Genomic DNA, 23483 nt, shown 5'->3' with positions numbered 1-23483 from the left:
GGCCGAACAAACCACACAGCAGCATTTTCACCGGACGTTAATGTACAAATATTGATATCTTAAATCTAAATCGTGGACGAATGACGACAATGTGTCGTTAAAATTTCTAGGAAAGTAAAATCGCTTTAATGTCTCTTTAGTTCAGAATTATTTCCTTTTATATTATGACCAGAGATCGGATATTCGGATGCATATTTACCTAAAGTTGGGGTATTGGGTTAGTATGTAACGTACTTCTGTGCCTCAAAAATTCCGGGATTCGGCATTGATTCACTTAATATTCTAATTATGTATTCGAATGCAAATTTACCTAAAGATGAGGTGTTGGCTTAGTAACAAACGCATTTTTGTAGCACAAAAATTCCGGGATTGCGTGATCGATAGTAGGTATTTTTTTAATAAATATGATCATCCATCACTTATGTTTATAAAGGTGCTTATCATACCTAATATACGATAAGTTTCAATTTCTTGTTCAATAAAATTTCCGAGATTCAAAATAATTCGAATCCCGAAAGCAAGAAGCCGCCTCCATACTTTCTTAGCCAAAATATTAGTTTAGGTAAATATGCATCCGATTATCCGATCTCTAATTATGACTATCCTCTTGATAATGTCAAGACCAAGATGGTCTTGACATTATCAAGTTCAAACTTTCAATTTCAAGCTGCGAATGTTCTCAAACTTTTTCTGTTCAAGAAAATCACAATTCACTACACGTGCCGCACATTTCCATATATTTAAACTTACCTCATATTAAATGTGAAAATAATTTGGAACATTAATCATTTAGCAATATTATTTATGACAAAGTCGAAACATTTATTGGTCAGTGTGAAACATGGTGCTTGTTTAACATAATCATAGCCATTAATTAACATAGCCAAAGATAAATAGGTGACAGTAGTCTTCAATTTGTTATTACCTAATATATGTTTTCTCATAATTTTATATAATGTTGTTACTTATAATATGTATATAAAGTTATCTATACTAATATTGTAAAGCTGAAGAAGTAATTTTTTGTGTTGGTGCCGGGAACCAAAAGGCACGGCACGGCATATTTAAAAAAAATTTACACATTTTCCTTGTACAGTTGCTTATAAAGTTCCTTATATACAGAGCGATGTGGTCACCCTATTATCCACCCGTACTTCGCCCGCCCCTCCGGAAATACCTGGCCTGGGAGCATGCAAAGCCTAGGGTGAATGTCCGCTGACCACTAGTACTAATCCATACTAATATCAGCCTCGCTGAACGTCGGTGGCCGAACGGTTGAGATATCCGACTAAAAAGCGTCATATACATATTCATATCCTTTCCTTCCTTATTTCCTACCTTATTATATGCCGTGTGGTTCCCGGCACCAATACAAAAAAGAATAGGACCACTCCATCTCTTTCCCATGGATGTCGTAAAAGGCGACTAAAGGATAGGCTTACATACTTGGGATTCTTTTTTAGGCGTTGGGTTAGCAACCTGTCACTATTTGAATCTCAATTCTATCATTAAGCCAAATAGCTGAACGTGGCCATTCAGTCTTTTTAAGATTGGCTCTGTCTACCCCGCAAGGGATATAGACGTGACCATATGTATGTATGTATGTATGTTCCTACCTTTCTGTCTACCCCGCAAGGGATATAGACGTGACCATATGTATGTATGTTCCTACCTTATATATATATCCTCCCTTATTTTCTTATTCTTATCCCGCCAAAACAGGTAGTACAAAACAATTAGATTACTAACTGAACTAACTAAAAATTGAGAGATCTAAAAATTAGGGCAATTTCGACGGCCTCTGTGGCGCAGTGGTAGTGCGCTTGTCTGTGACACAGGAGGTTCCGGGTTCGAATCCCGACAAGGGCATGTTGAGAAAAAAAAAAAATTCTGATTAGCCTGGGTCTTGGATGTTTATCTATATAAGTATTATAAGATATAGTATCGTTAAGTAAGTATCTCGTAACACAAGTCTCAACTTACTTCGAGGCTAACTCAATCTGTGTAATTTGTCCTGTATATATATATATATATATATTTATTTATGTGTAACATATATACATACATATATATAATCACGTCTATATCCCTTGCAGAGTAGACAGACCCTACAGCTTTACAAAGAATAATAGGCCACGTTCAGCTCCTTAGCTTAATGTTAGAATTGAGATTCAAATTGTGACAGGTTGCTAGCCCATCGCCTAAAAGAAGAATCCCGTAAATCCGAAAATAAAGTTTAAATAAAAAGATAAAGTTTGAATAAAAAGATCGAGTGTAGTTCGTTTACGTATGAACTGTATTTCTACTACTACTTTTATTGGTAAATGCTGTGTTCACCTTTAACTGGGTTGCATGCTAGATTAAGTACTTTTGAATGTATCATGTAAATGTAAATTGTATCCTGTTGGTGTACCTTAAATAAATAAATAAAAAATAAATCTCAAGTTAAAATACCTATCCCTTAGTCGCCTTTTACGACATAAATGGGAAATAGATTGAATGGTCCTATTCTTTAGTAGGCCAACACTTAGGCGATGCGATAGCAATCTGTCACAATTTGAATCTCAATTCTATCATTAAGTCAAACAGCCAAACCACACGGCAGTGAAGATATACAAATAAATACCCACCAAAAACGATAACAGAAATAAAAAACATGCCCTAAAACAGAATTATTTGCACTCGCTTTCACAGTTTCCTTTCATGTTTTTTCCACTTCGGAATACCTTTAAATTCAAATTCAAAATTTTTATTCATTATCATAGGATAATTCATATCGCTAAATAATTGTCATAGTATCTTTTGGGTTTCACAACATTGGTTGACGTCAAATAAATTACTTAAAACTAAGTTTACTGTCGCTTCCAAGGCGTCAGTGCAGAAGCGGTAACAAACTGCACTGCAGCATTTTCTTCAACAACGTCAACTTCACAAATATCCAAACTTAGAATAGAATGTGGACAAGAGAATACATTGTTCAGATTAATATATTTATATGAGATTTTAATAATAAAAAAAATATGTAGGTATATATATTTTTTTAAAATAAAAAAATAGTAGTATATAATAGCCTCTGCCTACCCCTCCGGGAAAGAGGCGTGATTTTATGTATGTATGTATGTATAAAAATAAAAAATTAACTGTATGTATTGCCAATTTTAAAAATATTTACGTAAAGAGTGTACTGAATTTTGATTTAGGTTCAAATCAAATGGCTTCGACTGATGGCACGATTCGTTAGTTTGATTAGTAAATGTTATCGTGAACTGGACGATTGTAAACATAAAATAGTCTTTGTCACAAAGTCCAATTGTCTCCGGTTTACCTTTGAAATTACCGATGTTTGAAATAACTTGAATCGATATAGATATTACGTATCATCTTTTGGAGTAGTTACTAGGTAGGGCAGTAGTTTGAAGGGTCGCCAAGAGGTCATGTCAAGTGAGGCTAAATGTTTATTAAAGTTATGTGGAGACTAGCTGTGCCCGCGACTTCGTCCGCGTGGAATAGTTTGATTAATCATTGAAGCCCTCAAGGATGAATAATTTTCCCCGTTTTTGCACATTTGCCATTATTTCTACGCTTCCAAATGTCGCAGCGTGATGTCATATAGCCTAAAGCCTTCCTCGATAAATGGTCTATTCAACACAAAAATAATTTGAACCAGTAGTTCCTAAGATTAGCGCGTTCAAACAAACAAAAAATGGAAAATGTGAATAAAACGGGGAAAATTATTCATTCTTGAAAGCTTCAATGATGCTTAAAATAACTATTCAACGCGGACGAAGTCGCGGGCACAGCTAGTTATGTTTATATAATATAACATTTGGAGATAAGCAAATTTAAAACTAAAACTTCTTATAAAAAATAGTTGATAACAAACTAAAAATAAAATTTACTAATATGTTTTAAATATTCTTAACTTGCTACTTACGAGTATTACATAAAGAAATAGGTTTTAGTTGCCAAAGTTTAAAAATCCTTTTAATATTTTATTGTGTCCGTAATTTTGAACGTGCCTAGGGAAAACTAACTAAAACCACAGAGCTTTTTATAAAAAATAGTGGAGTGGAGAGGCAATCGTTATAAGTGCCTGCCGGCGGCGGCCATCTTGAAAGTCAAAAGTTCATTGACCCCTTGATGAAACTTCCCATCTCATTCATATACGCGAAAAATCAGTAAATTTATAGTCAATATATCTTAAAACACTGAAAAAAAATTAAAAATCAAAAAATTTACTTTAATAAAAAAATATTTTTTTGATTGTTATTTGTTTGAATGTATTTTTAAAGCAAAAAGGAGTATTATAATTGTTTTCCGTTATATTAGTCCTTTAATTAGTGGAGTTTACATAACCAAGGTTAGGCATCGGTTTCACAAAAATGTTATTATTCATTCATAAATTAAGTGTGAATTAAATTATGAATGAGTAATACACGAACAAAGCTTATCATTACAGCTTTTTGCGACTCATTATCATTTTTCCTTACTTCAAAGAGACTTTGTTAACCGACTTTTCCTATAATTAAAAAAGATATTTAATTTCATAATACATTAAGACCGCTTTAAACCTAACTCCTTTCTTTTGAGAATTTGCTGTACAAATAAAATAAAATGCTACCTACACGTGTAAAATTTTTTTTACGTAAAGTTCAGGTGAGTCATGTCCAAAGGATGTAATAACCGCGTTATCAGCTTTATTCCCACGTAGTTGGACCGTGGGTTCGAGTCTCATGGGCCAAATTATTTTTGGCCAATAAGAAACCCATATCATAATATAGACTCACTGCGCATGTCTCATTTTCGTGCCTTCTCGATAGGAGCCCGAGGTTCGCCTTTGTTTTCTAGATGTTCGACCGCCGAAAATCGTAACAAGGGAATAAGATCGTTCAAGTTTAGATCACGTTTAATTTCTTAAGAATTTTTTTATTTTTTATTTTATTTAGTCCACTGTCAAAAGTCGTGTTTTGTAGGTGCATTCCCTTAACTAACAACATTCAACAATTTATTTGACGTCAACCAATGTTGTGAATCCAAAAGTTTTGACAATTATTAAGCGATATGAAGTATCCTATAATAATAAATAAAAATTTTGAATTTTATTTTTTAATTCACTGGTTATTTGTACCGAGAACGACATTTATTATCTAAGCGTAATTAAATAAAATGATAATTTTAAAAGCGTTCCACTATTCAGTAAGTATGTATTTCTTATTGGGGTTACACGAGTATCGTAATGAACAGTTAACTTGCCCGGCATTAGACTCGATCTTAAAACATTCTTATGGTTACTGGTTAGGACGCTGCGCCAGCGCATTGAGCCAATACAGTTTGGAGCGCATAAATTATGAGTTTGCGCTGAGAATAAGTAAATAACAATGATAAAGATATAGATAAAGCAGCTGAAATAAAATAATTTCTGCATGTAGATAAAATTTTAAAAAAAAAGTAAAATAAGTACAGTATATAAAGTAAAACTAATCTTATCTAAATCTATGCACCAGATAATGAATGTCTCCATTTTCTTCTTGCAAAAATTTTATTACAAACTGGTTGACCTCTTAAATTATCAATTGTATAATTCATATCAGTTTAAGAAATCTGCCATTTATACGCCTGTAGGCAGGAAGTCGAGCACTTAGTTAAAAAAAAAATAAAACACAATTGTAACCTGTTTTCACAAATAAAAATATATTGATTGATTTATAGCATTGGAAAGGGACGCCCAAACGGATATACTTTAATCATATTAGGGAAGATCTAGTGAAAGGTCATGTAAATAGTACCTAAAATGGACGATCATGAAAAGATTTATGTGCTTAAAGTGAAAGAAGTAACAGTTTCTTAACAAATGGACCTAAAATTAAATCTCTTTCAACCCCTCCAGGAGGAAGCGTGATATTTATTTATTTATTTAAAACTTTATTGCACAAAAAATGTACAAAATGCGGACTTAATGCCGTATAGCATTCTCTACCAGTCACCCAGCTGACCAAACAGAAAAACTTTAAGTTGGTGGTGCGATAAAGTGCACATGCATACCTACTGCAAAATACATACATTACAAAAAAATGCATAAATACATACAAGATACATAAAATACATTATAAATACATAAAATGTCAAGTTATGATGATGGGCAAAAGTACCCGAAACCGCCGAGCTTGCATGAAGAGAGTTATGAATGTGGATGAAGCGAAGAAAGTATGCAGAGATCGTGGCAAGTGGAAAGAGGTAGTCTCTGCCTACCACTCCAGGAAATAGGCGTGATTTTATGTATGTTATGATGATGAAGTAAGTGTGTAAAAATAAAGAAAGATCTGTCCTAGTCAAGCCAGTGACTACCACACATTATTGCTAAGCCAGTCACTGGCTCAATGTGAAGGTGTATCATAAGGCCGCCTTAAATGCCAGTTCTGGTCTAGGGTACCTAGTGAAAGTGAGGTCGATGACCGCCATGCATTCAGCTAACTCTGATTAATTACCGGTACTATAATTTAAAGTCTAAAAAGCTGAGAGAATTATATTTTCCTTACTCTCATGTAAGGAACTTCCATGATATTCTGAGCGTGTACAATCGCTTTTTTTGTCGCCGTGTGGGAACCACACGTATGTGTCCCATTGGTGTCGTAAAAGACGACTAAGGGATTTTTTTTTTTATTTTATTATATTAATTTAAATAGACGTGACTATATGTATGTATTTACAATCGCTTTAAGAACGCTATATCTTCGTTCGTTCGGAATGGTTCCCTGGTATAGGAAAAAGTTCCTGGATTTTACAGAGCTGATGTCATTTGACCTCCACGACCTATATCGTAGACCAGAAACAATCTTACAAATGGTTTAAACCAATAAAAGACAGCGTTCAGGTCTTGAATTCCAGATAAATCTGCCTTACGAAGCACTTTCCTTAATTTTTGTATAATCATAATAACATTTTAGCTTTAATATCAAATAAATTCAATATATGTCATCCATCGCCATGTACTTAAGTTGGTAGATAATTTTTTTTAGAAAGGACCTTTACATATGTCAAGATGACTAAGATAAGGGCTAATAAACTTAGCTAACTTATTACCGTTTTATTTTATGGGTCGAAGGTCTAGCAACCTGTCACTATTTGACTCTCAATTTCATCATAATCATAACCATATATTCATTGAATAAGGTTACAATATAGGTCCTAATTATTTAGGTACAGTTTTTGTGAACACATATTCTATCTCTCAAGGTGTCGGAATTTTATACGTATATTATTAAATTATTATATATTTTAAATATCTCAATTCTATCGTTAAGCCAAATAGCTGAACGTGGCCATTCAGTCTTTTCAAGACTGTTGGCTCTGTCTACCCCGCAAGGGATATAGACGTGACCAAATGTATGTATGTATATTTTAAATCAGCACTGTATAAAGGCTTTAATTTCGATCATTTTGTCGGTATTTCAATGACAAATGAGAATTATAATAAATTTGTCTTTAAACATCAATTAAAAAATAAATTAATATGAAAAAATTAAAATAAAATTCATCAAATGCCAATTAAATATAACACAGTCAATGAAATACTTCCAAATGTCATAAAAAATCAATTTTATAATGTTTATTATAATACAAACAGCTCAACATGAACATTCAGTCTTTCAAGACTGAATTCTTTATTTGGCAAATCAATTATCTTTATGTTTTTACTCTTGGTCCACACCGCAAGGGATATAGACGTGATTATATGCGGTCATACCCGGACCCCGGTTACCTCCTCAGCATAAACTTTAAGAGTGGATAGAATAACTGACTCTAGTATAATGATATAATAAAAAAATCAGTCAGTCAATTAAAGGAAATACCAATAACAGGATAAACTTCTGCTTGTTCGCGCTCCAATGATCATGAGTCAGATTCCGCTCGGGTAGAACTCAACCGAATGAGAACCTCATTTATAATTGTAGGTAAATAAAATAATTTGATGGAAAAAAAAGGGAATGAATAACAAGGAAAATTAAGATTTTGATCAAAGAGGCGCTGGCTGTAGTGCCGTGTGGTTCCCGGTAGAAAAAAGAATAGGACCACTCCATCTCTTTCCCGAGGATGCCGTAAAAGGCGATTCTAGGATAGGCTTATAAACTTGAGATTCTTCTTTAAGGCGATGAGCTAGCAGCCTGTCACTATTTTAATCTCAATTTTATCATCAAGCTGAATGTGATCTATATTAGTAACCTATTACCGCCTTATATCTCCATAAGTTTGAACTTATTTTGTTATGCCAAGGTCTTAAGACTAAGTCTACAGTCTCAAGTCTACATTAAAAAACATGAATGATTGTAGAACTAATTATTTCAATACGAATATTTCTTCAAATAAATAAAGATAAAGATAAAATAAAATATGATATATAAAATATATTATCCTATAAAAAATAGGATAGTATTTTAATAGCTTTTTACGAATGTTGACTTTGGCACGCAAATGTCATTGGCAGGTCATGGCGTGTTGTGCTCAAGGTACAAAATAACGAGAACGTAGAATAGACGCTCAATAGACCGCCATTTTAGTAGGAGCTTTGCTCTTATTTTTAGTCAAAATGCAAGCCGCTGTATCACTGACCTCTTTGAGTTTTATCAATTAAATTTATATACACAAACTTTCCCGATTTCCCGTTATTCCCCCAGGAGTGTTAAAATAAATGGTATTTTCCGTTTTTGCTCATGCGTATAGCAGCAGACGTACTCAATTTTTTTTTATTTAAAAGCTTTAACCTTTTCCAATTTAAATAATGAAATAATCTTATTGATATCTCGTCTAATGAAATAAAGGAAAAGTTTATTATTTGTTTGTGGTAATCCTGCCTGGGTATAGTAATTTTGGGCATCATTCCTCAAGGTTGATTTTCTCCGTTTTTTTTTTCACATTTTCCATTATTTCTTCGCTCTTAATAGTTGCAGCGTGATTTTATATAGCCTAAAGCCTTCATCGATAAATTGTCTATTCAACCCAATTTTTTTTTCAATTCGAACCAGAATTTCCTCAGATTAGAGCGTTCAAACAAACAAACTCTTCAGCTTTATAATATTAGTATAGATTTACCATCATCATAATTTGGAGTAAAAAGAAGGACTCGTCCTGGAATAAAGCAATGTTGCCGTATCGACAAACTATTGTAGATTAATTGATACATCACTTCATGTAAAACACACAACAAAAAATAATTACAGCCGTAATTATAATAGTTAACTCGCCCCTTTATGAGTTAATCATCCATACAATAACTATTTTGTCTTTTTGTTGCATATTGTCGAACGTTACGAACGTTCAATTAAACGCAATAACGTTAATTGTTTATCATTTATGATTAATTCCATGAATTAAAATGTCATTGCATGGAATTGTAATTTCATCTACAATAATATATTAATACTTTACAATATAACTATACTTTACATCCATCTCAGTTTGGACCAAAGGTTCGACTGGCAGAGAACGCCTTATGACATTAAGTCTACCTGTACATTTTACGTGCATAAAGTTTAAATAAATATAATAATACTGACCAAAAGGTTGTGTAAACTTTTATATAGCCATTAGGTTTTTGGCTGTTTACAATGAGAATCTCTCGCTGCGGTTAATTTAGGAGTGGCTAAATTCAGATACTTCTAAAAGAAAACATCCAACTTAGTTTTAGATACCCGTAAAACATTACCATATTATATCACTCTTATTCAGGGGTGAGGGGTTAATTTCAATTGAGGTATAAATAGTCACATTTATTTCAATGAGCTGAAAAAATATAAATATCCAAAAACACCCGATTCGGGAAACCTAATTACAAATTCACAGATCAAAAAACAGGCAGCTTGTTAAAGGCAGTCTAACTTCAAACTAACGAGGGCCCAGGACAATAAGCTACGTAGGATGAACGAAGTCAATAAAAGTTTAATTGACATAAAAATAAAATTATTTTATTTAAAGAAAATTTATTTGACTTATGTGACTTATATGTTTATTATACTATTTGCATGCTATAATTAATGGCTGATAAGTAGGAAATATGTTTTATGCTACACCTTTTATAAACCCTTATCAAAAGCAAATAAAGATTCTATCCTTTTCTATTTTAATATGTAACGGTTCTGATATGCGCACAATAAAAAATAGTGCCTGAAGAAATATTTCCTGTACGTATCAATATTGTTGAATTAAATTCATTTAAATTGCAAAAATCAATTCTAATTTCTATTGCAATACTAATAATAGTTATTATTATATTATTTATTATTTAATTAATATTGCCTTTCAAGTTATAAATTATAAGACAATATTACTTATTAATCTACACTAACTCTAATTTAATTTTGCCAATAACCTTCTTGTCAATAATTATAATGTGTATTTTTTTAACCTTAGATCTTTCTAATCATATGAACTTTTTTTATGATAGGTATTTAAATAATGTGAAATCATTAAAAAAGGAAGTTTCTTTCTCAATTCAGAAAGTGTATTAATGATATATAGAATAGAATAAAACTCTCAAGAAGTGATAAAAAGCCGTCCTATTCTCTTCTCGCGCGGTAAATACGGATTTATTGAGTGCTACATCTTAACTGAATCTTTTAATTTTTAGCACTTTTAATCTTTTCCAACCATGTTACAATTGTAACTATAAATTATTTTTTACTACATATCATTAGTTTTGAATATTACTTATTGTCGAGTCGAGTTAAAATGACAGAATATTCTTCAACATCGAGTTCATTGAGGGCTGCAATGCGGCTGATTTTAAAATCCACGCAGAGACACATCTATCCTCTCTTTATTTGAAAATCCTCGGAGCGGAAACTCTTCATGCACTATTGCGTTAATTAGTTCTAATAAATCTTCAGCTGGTAAAGTCGTTGATTTCGCAAACGCTTTGATCTGAGGCCTCTATTAAATTTAGATGTCTTCATTTTCTGTATACTATTGAGGAAAGCGTTAGGTTTTAATCAAACTATATATTTATTAATAATACTACATTTTATTAAGGATCAAATAAAGGACGTCATGGTAAAGGGTCAGGTCAAAAGTACCCGAAACCGCCGAGCTTGCATGAAGAGAGTTATGAATGTGGATGGAGCGAAGGAAGTATGCAGAGATTGTGGCAAGTGGAAAGAGGTAGTCTCTGCCTAGACTGCCTACCCCTCCGGGAAAGAGGTGTGATTTTATATATGTATGTACTACATTTTATAACGCGGAGTAATTCTTAAGTAAATAAGAGAATATTTAAGCTACAAATTAAGAAAATGGGACATTAATAAGCTTAATAAAGTTTGAGAATTCCGTAGAGCTTGCATGAAAAGATTGATGATTGTAACGGATGCAAATTATGCAAGAAAAATGACAAGTGGCAAGAAAACTCGGTTCGGGAAAAAAGCGTGATTATATTATTGTACCAACTTTAACCCGAAGCTTTGCCCTCGAGAATTTGAGCGCCACATAAAAATGAATACAGGTTTCTCGTAAATCCCACGGGAACTATAGAATACCTAGATTAAAGGTACCCTATGTTTTGACAAGTTGCTAGCCTATCGCCTAAAAAAAGAATCTCAAGTTTGTAGCCCTATCCCATAGTCGCCTTTTACGACATCCATGGGAAAGAGATGGAGTGGTCCTATTCTTTTTTGTATTAGTGCCGGGAGCCACACTTGTCACTATTCGAAACTCAATTCTATCTTAAAGCCAAATAGCTGAACGTGGCCTATCAGTCCGCTCAGGACTGTTGGCTCTGTCTACCCCGCAAGGGATATAGACGTGATTATATGTATGTATGTTTTGAATGTATGCTATTTTGTATGTTTTACTCTTATGGTGCAATAAAGAGTGTTTATCTATCTGTCTATCTTTCTATGGCCTTCTCCAGACTGGTAATTATATCCGTGATTTTTTAATAAGATTAATCCAGCAGATAGCCCGTGAAGGGGTAACAAACAAACATACAAACTTTTGCATTTATAATATTATTTGATATACATCAAAGTTAAGAATAAAAAAAAACGTCTCTGAGAATAGATCTAAAGAAATTACGAAAAGGGAAATACACAATATCGCATTGGCATGGCCCGTGATTTCTCCAAAACAACATAACATATAATCACGTCTTTATCCCTTGCGGGGTGGACAGAGCTAACAGTTATCAAAAGACTAAAAGGCCACGTTCAGCTGTTTCGCTTGATAGAATCGAGATTCAAATAGTGACAGGCTGTTTATTGCCCCGAATAAGTAAAATTCATAGATGTAGTGGTTTTAATCGAAAGATTTTAACAGGAAAACGGTGAATGCCTCCGAACTAGGCTGGTCACGAGCTGAGGTAACTGCACTATAAAGGCAATCCGCAGATTATACACAAGTATATAATCTGCGGATTGCCTATTCTATTATTATTTGATGGGCAAGCAAAAAGACCATTTCATCCTCCTGGATTGGGTATGTCAGGTTTTTACACAGAATGACTTCTCATCATCAGGCCAAAAAGCTGAACGTGGCCTGTCAGACTTTTCAAGACTGTTAGCTCTGTCTACCCGCAAACGATAAAGACGTTTTTACACAGACTGACTTCCCATCTGAAATACAACGTGTGACCTAGTCTCTGAATTGCAATTCAGTTGACAAAACCGCTTGCTGTTCCTATTATAATGTTGCTATAACCTACGGGGTTCATGTTGTAACCATTATAAAAGCAGTGATTATTGTATTAGTTAGAACTTAAATGTACAAAATGATATGCAATAAATGAATTGAAATTCCTTTAGTATTTATTTTTTTAAATATATTTTTAAGAGTGATTCAAGAAAGAGGTTTATAATAAACGCGATGCCGGAGCGTGTCACTGGTTTATTAAATTATCAAATATTTTGGTATACTTGGTTGTTAAGCTAGTACATATATCACACATACAATAAAACTTTAAGTCACGACACGAGTCTTTGTTTGTTTTTGTTTTTTTTTATTACGTGCACAGATTGACCTGCACTAGCGCCTAGGTTATAACTGAAAAATCAGCGGATTGCTCTATAGAACAATAAATTCGTTGAGTTGTGACCATTTTGTTGTATTTGTGCAACTCACGCCCCTAATTAATTTGTATTCCATATGAAATTGTAAATTGTGTGTAGCAAATCAAATAAATGAATGAATAGTATAAAGTTATTACACAGATATCTTCGCTTGCGCGATTTAGGTTTTTCGCTGTTTTTGACTAATAGCGTCGCGTGATTTTATTTTTGTGACTTGTGACGTATAGAATTCACCACAAGCCTATTGTACGGAAACGAAACTATGTCACGGAGGTCATAAAAAATCCCCAAAACTTACAAAACTCCCAAAAAAAAATTGTTAAGCACATTTACGTGAAGTGAATCGATGTAACCCGAGATTACAATAAAACTGGTTCATTTGTATGTTTTTATGACTAGCTCGTAAAATTACTAGGCAGTTTTGTGTAGTTTTAGTGTCATACGTATATGATCTTGGGGCAATAAAAAGTGTACTTAGATGATGTTATCTAATGGTTCTCAAGATCTTCTGAATATATAAAAGAAGAAAGGGAATTGAAATAATTATCTTTGGGTAGAGTATGAGTCCTGTTACAAAATATATTTATTTATTGCGGTGCAGACAGAGCCAACAGTCTTGAACAACTGAAAGGCCACGTTCAGCTGTATGGCTTGTAGTTGAAATTGAGATTCAAATAGTGACAGGTTGCTAGCCCATCGCCTAATAAAGAATCCCAAGTTTTTAAGCCTATCCCTTAGTCGCCTCTTACGATATCAATAGGAAAGAGATGGAGTGGTCCTATTCTTTATTGTATTGGTGCCGGGAACCACGCGGCACATACATATAGTATTATTTTGTACTTCCATGGCAAGAGAAGGGAATGTGTGAAGGCATGTAAATACTACTCAGGAGAGGAATAACTGTACTAAACTATCCATTTTAATAAGAATAAGAATATTATAAGTACCTACTTCAAATTCCAATATGTTGTGTAGAATATTTTTTCTGTGACACAAACAAATTTATCTACCTACAAGGATCTCTTCTGTAAATTTGTTATTTTACACAAATGCTTCCGAATTATTCCCATTTACTTTTCTTTCATGAATACAAAAAGTAAAACAAATAAATAAAGGTTTCTTTTATTTTATTTTAATGTTTGTAAAAAATAAACAACTCCGCGGAATAAACACTTTTTGTTACAAAAAACCCTTTGATATTTTTTTTATTGAAAACGTCTTAATAACACGTGTATTTTTTTAGTGTTCCGTTAAATGTAAAGAATATAGTATTTCTTATATTGAAATACTATGTTATACATAATACTAGCTGTCCCGGCAAACGTTGTTTTGCCATATAAATAATTTTTAAGTAATTTCTTGTCAAAAAAAATGTTAAGTGTGGACAACCCTTATCATTAAGGGGTATGATAAATACATGTTGGCCGATTCTCAGACCTACTCAAAATGCTCACTTTAGGATTTCACAAAAAGCCATTTCGAAGGAGTACGCTAAGGAACACAGGAAAACGTGCATGAAAAGTTACATGACCATCATTCTGACGTTGGTTCTAATGGCGTTCTCCATGAGGGAGAGCCTGTAATCCGCCGCAAGATTAAGAATCAGCTTCTGTTCATTTTTACTCAAACTACTGGCCCGATATCGATGAAACTTGCCACAGATCCGTAACAAAGGCTCCTTTATCCCAAGTAATATCCACGAGAACGAAGCCGCTGACAAAGTGAATAAATAAATAAAGTTAAGCGTACAATCTGGTCTAGGTTAGACCCAAAACTTGTAAGTTACAGCGCTGTATTTGGCAGCTGTTGATTCAAGTTCAAAATTGTGTTACGGAATAATTGGAAAGGGACAGATGTATTTTAAAGAATAATTCGACAGTGCCGTGTGGTTCCCGGCACCAATAGAAAAAAGAATAGGACCACTCCATCTCTCTCCCATGGATGTCGTAAAAGGCGACTAAGGGGTAGGCTTATAAACTTGGGATTCTTCTTTTAGGCGATGGGCTAGCAACCTATCAGTATTTGAATCTCAATTATATTTTAAAGCCAAACAGCTGAACGTGGCCTTTCAGTCTTTACAAGACTGTTGGCTCTGTCTTCCCCGCAAGGGATGTAGACGTGATTATATGTATGTATGTATTCGACATTTAACTAAACAAAAAGTGATTGTGTTCTTGGACTTATAGAGAAAAAGAATAGGCCCATCCTTTTCCCATGTATGTCGTCAAAGGCGACTAAGTAATATAACCTTCAAGTATATATAGACTACCTAAAATATTTCCACTCATTTTACTTCTAGGAACTCAAGATCATTACCTAGTACTGTACTAGGTTGTTGTGGTACCGAGTACGTCAAAATATCAACTGAATACTGGCTAGCTGACATCACCAAATAAGGCCACTGTAATATTGTTTACATAGACCAATGACCATGGATAGAATTATAACAATAATCGCATAATAGTCGTAATGTCGTGTGGTTCCCGGCACCAATACAAAAAAGAATAGGACCACTCCATCTCTTTCCCATGGATGCTGTAAAATGCGACTAAGGAATAGGCTTAGAAACTTGGGATTCTTTTTTTAGGCGATGGGTTAGCAACCTGTCACTATTTGAATCTCAATTCTATCATTAAGCCAAATAGCTGAACGTGACCATTCAGTCTTTTCAAGACTGTTGGCTCTGTCTACCCCGCAAGGGATTTAGACCATATGTATGTATGTAGTCGTACCAACCTACCTAATAATACTTTTTGGCTTATAAACCTGGGAAGCTTTTTTAAGGCGATGGGATAGCAACCTGTCACTATTCCAATCTCAATTCTTTTATCAAGCTAAACAGTTGAACGTGGCCTTTCAGTCAAGACTATTGGCTCTGTCTACCCCGCAAGGTATATAGACGTGACTAAATGTATGTATGTATGTAAATTCTTCTGGCGTATGTCCCGATTGCATCCTCACTTGATGAGCGGGAATAGCGTCCATGACCCAGGGTAATCTAACATACATTGGGACTAAGTTTATTTATTGCCTAAATTGTCTCTGGATTGAGTAGGTAGTCCTACTTTAGTGCCTGGAACCACATTTTGCCTTTTGAAAGACCAGGACAAAGTCAGTATAAATAGATATTTCTAAATCATAAACAAAATTAACTTTAAAAAAAAATAATAATATCAATTTCACTAATCCGTTCTTTCGAGTCATTTTCAAATTCTAAATCCAGAACAATTATCTCTAATTGTGCGTTATTAATTACATTAAATATTTCTAAATCATAAATTAAATTTCCTTACTTCAAAAAAAAATAGTAATATCAATTTCACTAATCCGTATTTCACGTTCTTTCTAGTCATTTTCAACATTTAAATCCAGAACAATTATCTCTAATTGTGCGTTATTAATTACATAAAATTTTTGCTAATCGCTTATTATGAGTTGTTTTTCCAAAGCGCGGTTGCGACAAACGCTATGGTTTGAAACCCACGGAGTGGGAGGCCCCGGTCATTGACCCAGCGGCCACAGACTAAAAAAATATGCAAATAGGTATTTTCAGTGAAAACAATATGTTTGTCGCGATATTTGCAAACAGCCTCTCCGGCTTTTTCATGAACAAGTTGACAAATACTATGTAATTTTTCGGTGACGGGGTGCTACCCGCGTAGCTTGCACGCGCGACGCCGTTTTCATCGCGCGTCAAAAACAATCGCTGCGCTGTTTCGCTTTTCATTATGACGTGAAACGGCGACAGATTTTCGCGCGATGAAAATGGCTTAGCGCGAGCAAAGCTTTAGACATGGCTTTAATGCGATAACGCTACCTTTAGTTTAATCCCAAATTCCCTAGACATGGCATCAGGCAAATTTTAAAATGTTTTGAAGGCATGTAAAGACATTATAAACGCACTGAATCGAGCTGACGAAAAACTATACTGAAAATGCGTATGTATACAGTCTGCAAAAAAAAAACACGACCATCCTAAAAAAACATTTATAATAAAACCGTGTTGGGCTTAAATTATTTATCATCTAATAATCAAAAGTTAAATTCATTTAAGTCATACCATTCTGCGCGAAGTTGTTCATATTTTCGCGCGAATCGCTGTCCTGTTTTAGATCATAATAAAATGCAGAACAGCCATAGTTTTTCGCGCGATAACAACGATATCGCGCGTGCCTATGGTGGCTGGTCAGGTAGCAAAGAAATACAGTGTACAAAATTTTTCCTGCATAAGTACTTACTACATTGTTTCGTTATTCAAGGGAGGGTTAAATTGATATTCTGAATCTGTTATTCTGATTTTTTACTCAATTTACGTATTAGTGCCGTGTGGTTCCCGGCACCATTAAAAAAACATTAGGACCACTCCATTTCTTTCCCATGGATGTCGTATAAGGCGACTAAGGGATAGGCTTATAAACTTGAGATTCCTCTTTTAGGCGATGGGCTAGCAACCTGTCACTATTTGAATCTCAATTCTATAATTAAGCCAAATAGCTGAACGTGGCCATTCAGTCTTTTCAAGACTGTTGGCTCTGTCTACCCCGCAAGGGATATAGACGTGACCATATGTATGTATGTATTTACGTATTATATATTATATATTTTTATGTACCTTTAAAGGTATTTATGTACCTTCTAACCATTTACCTGATCTTTGTATATACGTCACGCCAGCGGTCGTTAATGAAGATTTTTTTCTGGTGTCTTACGCACGAACGTATTAGACAATATGACCTTGAAAAGCAGCCTAGACGAATATAGTTGTTGCAAAACAACTCGCGGCATTACGTGGCCGATGTATTTTTAATTCGGCCGCGTAAGGGGCACTAAAGGGAGAAAGGGCCCGCTTCACGGCCACGCAACTACGCAGTATTATTTCTATGGAACATTTCATGTAATAAACTTTGTACACGCCTTGTTTGCCTGCCATCTTCATTTGTTTTTGTTTTAAAAATGGAATGGCCAATTTAAAGCGGTTGCTTTATAGATTTTTGAATGATGTGTATTATATATATTGTATGGGTTTTATATGAATTTGATAAATGTATATATTGAATTATATATTGTAACTGATGTCAATAATTTAATAGATGATATTTTACCCTGTTGGGACTGCTTTGATGCAAACCTGCAGTTATCGGAAATATATTCCATTAAAAAGAAATAATTTAATAAAAGGATGTTTCAAAAAATCTTATTTCATGATTTAAATCTTAATTTGCTCAAAATGTCGATCATTAAAATAATTTATTAAAATATCACCGTGAAATCAAAAACGTTTATTAAAATATCACTTAAATTTTTAAAACACATTTAAATCCAAAACCCTGCGTCCTACAAACAAGGCTCATTTCAATGTTCGGGTAAATACAAATAAAATTGAGACAAACATCCTTAAAAGCCTTTACATTTAAGGGAGCGAATACCTTATGAATAGGCAATGAGAGATAGCATCCTGTCAATTTAGGTGAAAACCTTTTACACCTGTACCCTGTAAATAATGTTAAACCTACGTAATTTTGTGCTCTTAAACAAAATGTACAGAATAGCATAGTTTCAAAATTGGATACAAGGTATCGATAATTAATGTCACATTATATCTACTACCGCTTCCAAAGCGCTTGTAAAGAAGAAGCGAGATATATTTGCAAAAACTTATTGTTCATAAACACAATTGAAAAAAAAAACCTTCTCTGTTCTTATTTAAAAAGTGACATTGTTTTTCCGTGAATTTGTGGTCGAAAAAAAAGTTTTGATTTATATTTTCGACCTGTAACCATAAATCTATCAAATTTGAATTTCGAATTCCACAGAGCATCCCAGATACACAGGTGTTATGGGTTAGTCGGCTACAAAGAATTTCTGTTACAAATGGATATTGAAACTAGAATTTTAAAAAATACGGCTATTGTCTGTTTTTTTTTTAATTTATTTATTTATTTTATATACCTAATGTTAAAACGTATATTAGTTTTGACTAAGTGTGTTGAAATGGCGTCTAAATACTTTTTTTTTTATATGAAAAACCATTTAGTCATACAAATCTGTTTGTATCTCATTGGTATCTATTTACTATATTGCGGGTAAAATTACTTAAGAATCATATTTTTGTGTCAATAATGACACTAAATGGATATATACTACTATAATTTGTAAGAGAGTGCAGACATGTAAGTATTTTGACTTCCATCAACAACTTTTTCAACGTTATTTTATTTTTGACTTACATAACTACCTTTGTTCCATTGTACGCAATAATGAATGAAGATAAATAACTTATATTTTTCCGGTGACATGGATCAACTATAATACGCGCACGCGTCGATTGCGTGAAAAGTGCCGTGAAAAAGGCAGTGTTTGCAAACAGTTTGAAAACTATATATTACCCGGAAGAACGTCTGTCCGTATGTTTGTTTGTTTTTACTAGCATCACGCGATGCTCTGATTTGATTATTTTTTATAAACTTAAAAAACTTTCTTCTACCGAACTTGTAAGTTGTAATCCATGGGGTTACCAACCTTGTTTTTTTGTTTGTTTGTTTGTTTGTAACATCTTTATTGAACAAACATTGATATAGTTACAAGAAATAACACATAGTTATAAAAGAAATAAATCACATGCAATGGCGGACTTATCACATGAAGGGATCTCTTCCAGTCAACCGGCAAACAATAAAGGAACTGGATAATTAAGTAAAAAAAAACCTTTTTAATTTGAGCTCATTATAACTCAATTCCGCGCAGACGAAGTCCTGAAGGCAACAGCTTTTACATACATACATACATACGGTCACGTCTATATCCCTTGCGGGGTAGACAGAGCCAACAATCTTGAAAAGACTGAATGGTCACGTTCAGCTATTTGGCTTAATGACAGAATTGAGATTCAAACAGTGACAGGTTGCTAACCCATCGGCTAAAAAAGAATCCCAAGTTTGTAAGCCTATCCCTAAGTCGCCTTTTACGACATCCATGGGAAAGAGATGGAGTGGTCCTATTCTTTTTTGTATTGGTGCCGGGAGCCACGCGGCACTTAAACAGCTTTTACAATATACATATGTATTAAGTTTTGAACAATTTGGACAGAGTTTGCTCCGACACCCACTCAAAAAACAAAATACTTAAAGGGTAGTTTGTATTAATTAATTATTTAAATAGCCCACAAAGGGTATAATATTTTTGCTCATGGCATGTAAATTACTAATTGAATTTCCGGCATATTAGGTTGTTGAGTCCCAAGGGCTAAGGCGTTTTTCTTATTTATTGTAATATTAACACGCGTTTCTAAATACATATACTAGCCTTGTCTCCGGCGCCGCCCGCGTGATGCCAAGATCGTCCATCGAATCTTTTCCCGTTCACGTGGTAATTGGCAGAAGAAAATAATACTCGTAAATGTTTTTCCTCTAGAAATTTAATCTTCTAACGGCAGGAAGAAGGTTGAATTTGTATTAAAATGTATACGGGACATAGCTGAACGTGGCCATTCAGTCTTTTCAAGACCGTTAGCTCTGTCTGCCCCGCAAGGGATATAGACGTGACGTGTATACGGGACAGATTGCACAGATTGAGTTAGCCTTAAAGTAAGTTCGAGACTTGTGTTACGAGATAATAACTTAACGATATAATAAATACAGTCCCAGGCCAGTCAGAGAAAGTTCGTTTGTCATCATGCCCTGGCCGGGATTCGAACCCGGTACCTCTTGTGTCACAGACAAGTGCACTAAGACTGCGCCACAGAGGCCATAATTTTCACCTCTCATGAATTTCATAATCTCAGGAAAGGAGAATGGATCGCCTTTTTGAACATGTGAGGGTAAGTCAAGTTTTACATAAAAAGTTCCTTATCACAAAAAGGAACATACATGAACGTGTGGAGTAGAAAAAAAGTGAGATTACTTTAGCAATTAGGTAAAAGTCATATATCAAGCTATATATTACAAGTTTAAAGACAAAAAATACGGTCTAATTGAGAACCTTTTCTGAAGTCGGTTAAAACAACAGAAAACACCATGCCAATACTGTTAAGTTCATTGTGATCGTATGATACCAACAAATAATCATTCATTATATTAACATTCTACGTCGTTATTTTACAAAACCCTTTATTCTCAATATTGGTATATAAAAAAACATACATATGTGTGGGTGTTTGTTATTCTTGGTGCCGCGTACTTATTGCCGCGGGGAGGGGCTGATCGATCAGAAAGTCAGGGGTTTGCAACATTTTTTAAAAAGCAAAAAATAATTCGTAATATCTTAATATCAATAATATCGTTAAGTCGTCAAGTCTAACAAGGCTTTTCAATCGGCTGTTGGCTCTGTCTACCATGTGAGGGATAAAGATGTCATTTAACTTCCTTCTTCCTAATGTTTTGATTACATCATCGCCTCTCTGAAGTTCGGGACTCTTTGACATCGTGTCGAATAAAAAAAAATTGACAGAAAATTGTAAGAGAACTATTTCTTTTATATATTAACTCTTTATATTATAAATTAAGAGCAATTAACCTCTATCAATAATCAATAATCCCAAATAACTAAAGTCCCAAGCTTATTTGTCCAGTATAAATGTAACTATGTATGGAAACGTAAGAAAGGGACCTTGACGTTCGTATCTTGACCAGATCAGGGACGTTTTGGTGGAAGGTCAAGGCAAGATACCCTAAATCGACGAGCTTGCATGAATAGATTAATAAATGTGGATAAATCAAAAGAAGTATGCAAGGATCGTGACAAACGGAAAGATGTAGTCTCTGCCTACCCCTCCGTAAGAGGTGTTTGTATACGTATTGTGCTTTACGTCAGTTAAATGACGGATAAGTTGCTAAAACCATCCGGAATTTTTTCTGACAAAATTTGTTACATACTTACATAGAATCACGGCTCTTTCCCGGAGTGGTAGGCAGAGACTATCCTTGCATACTTCTTTCGCTTCATCCACATTCATAAGTCTCTTCGTGCAACGGTTTCGCTTACTCTGCCAAAAAATGTTGACATCCCTACTCAAAAAAAGGCTGGGGGGTGGGTAAGGTGGTGGGGGTGGATCAGGGTGGCTTTAAACACTTCCTGCAGTGGGGTATAGTTCAAGGCCGTATAATGATTGGTTCCACGAGGAAGTTTTCTCACTTTCGGTGAAGAATATGTTGTTTTATTAAACGACTAGCTGTGCCCGCGACTTCGTCCGCGTGGAAAAGTTATTACGGGCATCATTGAAGCCCTCAAGGATCAATAATTTTCCCCGTTTTTTTTTCACATTTTCCATTATTTCTTTGCTCTTTATTGTTGCAGCGTGATGTTATATAGCCTAAAGCCTTCCTCGATAAATGGTCTATTCGACGCAAAAAGAATTTTTCCATTCGAACCAGTAGTTCCTGAGATTAGCGCGTTCAAACAAACAAACAAACAAACTCTTCAGCTTTATTATATTAGTATAGATAGATTCTCACGATCTCTTGTGCCTTATGGTAAACTCTGAACATTCAGATGTCCCGGATCGTATCTTGCGCAAACTGCGCTGCTTCTGACCTGTCAAAAACTTGCATAAATACCTTACGTCTATATCCCTTGCGGCGAAGACAGAGCCAACAGTCTTGAAAAGACTGAAGGGCCTCGTTCAGCAGTTTGGCTTATTGATAGAATTAAAATTTTAAAAAGTTGTCCATCGACTAAAAAAAGAAGCGCAAGTTTATAACCCGATCTCTCAGTCGCCTTTTCCGACGGGAATATTTATTGTATTGGTGCCGGGAACCACACAGGGGATTGTCTCTGTCTACCCCGCAAGGGATATAGACGTAGTTATATGTATGTATGTATGTATCTTTCTAATGTTAAAAGACTTCAGGTGACAAGTACTACATGTTTTTATGTGGTCCAGCAAGATAATGTTTTTGCACATTTTCACTACAATGGCAACTGAGTTACGCGAAACACTAGGAAATGTATGTTAGTTTGTTTTGTCGAGGCACGAGCAATTAACACGTTTTATCTCCATTTTAACATATATTTAATAAAACGTGTCGCAAACATTCGTATAAGGCCTGCCACTTCTCAGAGTGAAGACCGTTAGCCTTTTTGAACGTATCTACATATGATTTTCACATTTTTTATTAGTTAGTCATATTAAACATATAATCACGTATATATATCTCTTGCGGGGTAGACAGACTTAACAGCCACCAAAAGACTGAAAGGCCATGTTTAGCTGTTAGGCTTAATGATTTATTTACGCCAATAAAACAACGGTAGTAGTACAACTCTTAAAGTATTTGACAAGGAATTCTTAAATGATATAATTGACATTCAAATAATGACAGGTTGCGAGCCCAATCGCATAAAAGAGGAATCCCAAGTAGGTATATAAGCCTATCCCTAAGTCGCCTTTTACGACATCCATGGGAAAGAGATGGAGTGATCTTATTTTTTTTTCTATTG

At 34.3% G+C, this 23483-nt stretch overlaps 1 protein-coding gene and 1 non-coding gene across 2 annotated transcripts in view; one reads left to right on the top strand and one right to left on the bottom strand.

The window, feature by feature from the left end:
* The window catches only part of LOC106134820 (protogenin), a 98480-nt gene that overhangs the window by 54397 nt on the left and 20600 nt on the right, over positions 1-23483 (bottom strand). The gene's annotated exons all lie outside the window — the stretch shown is intronic.
* Positions 1798-1869, top strand: Trnah-gug (transfer RNA histidin (anticodon GUG)). Its single transcript has one exon. It is a non-coding gene; the product is annotated as a tRNA-His (tRNA).

The sequence above is a fragment of the Amyelois transitella genome, chromosome 10, assembly GCF_032362555.1.
Source record: "Amyelois transitella isolate CPQ chromosome 10, ilAmyTran1.1, whole genome shotgun sequence".
NCBI classification, from domain to species: Eukaryota; Metazoa; Arthropoda; class Insecta; order Lepidoptera; family Pyralidae; genus Amyelois; species Amyelois transitella.
The sequence above is the reverse complement of the archived record's forward strand: the minus strand, read 5'-3'. Positions and strand labels throughout refer to the sequence as shown.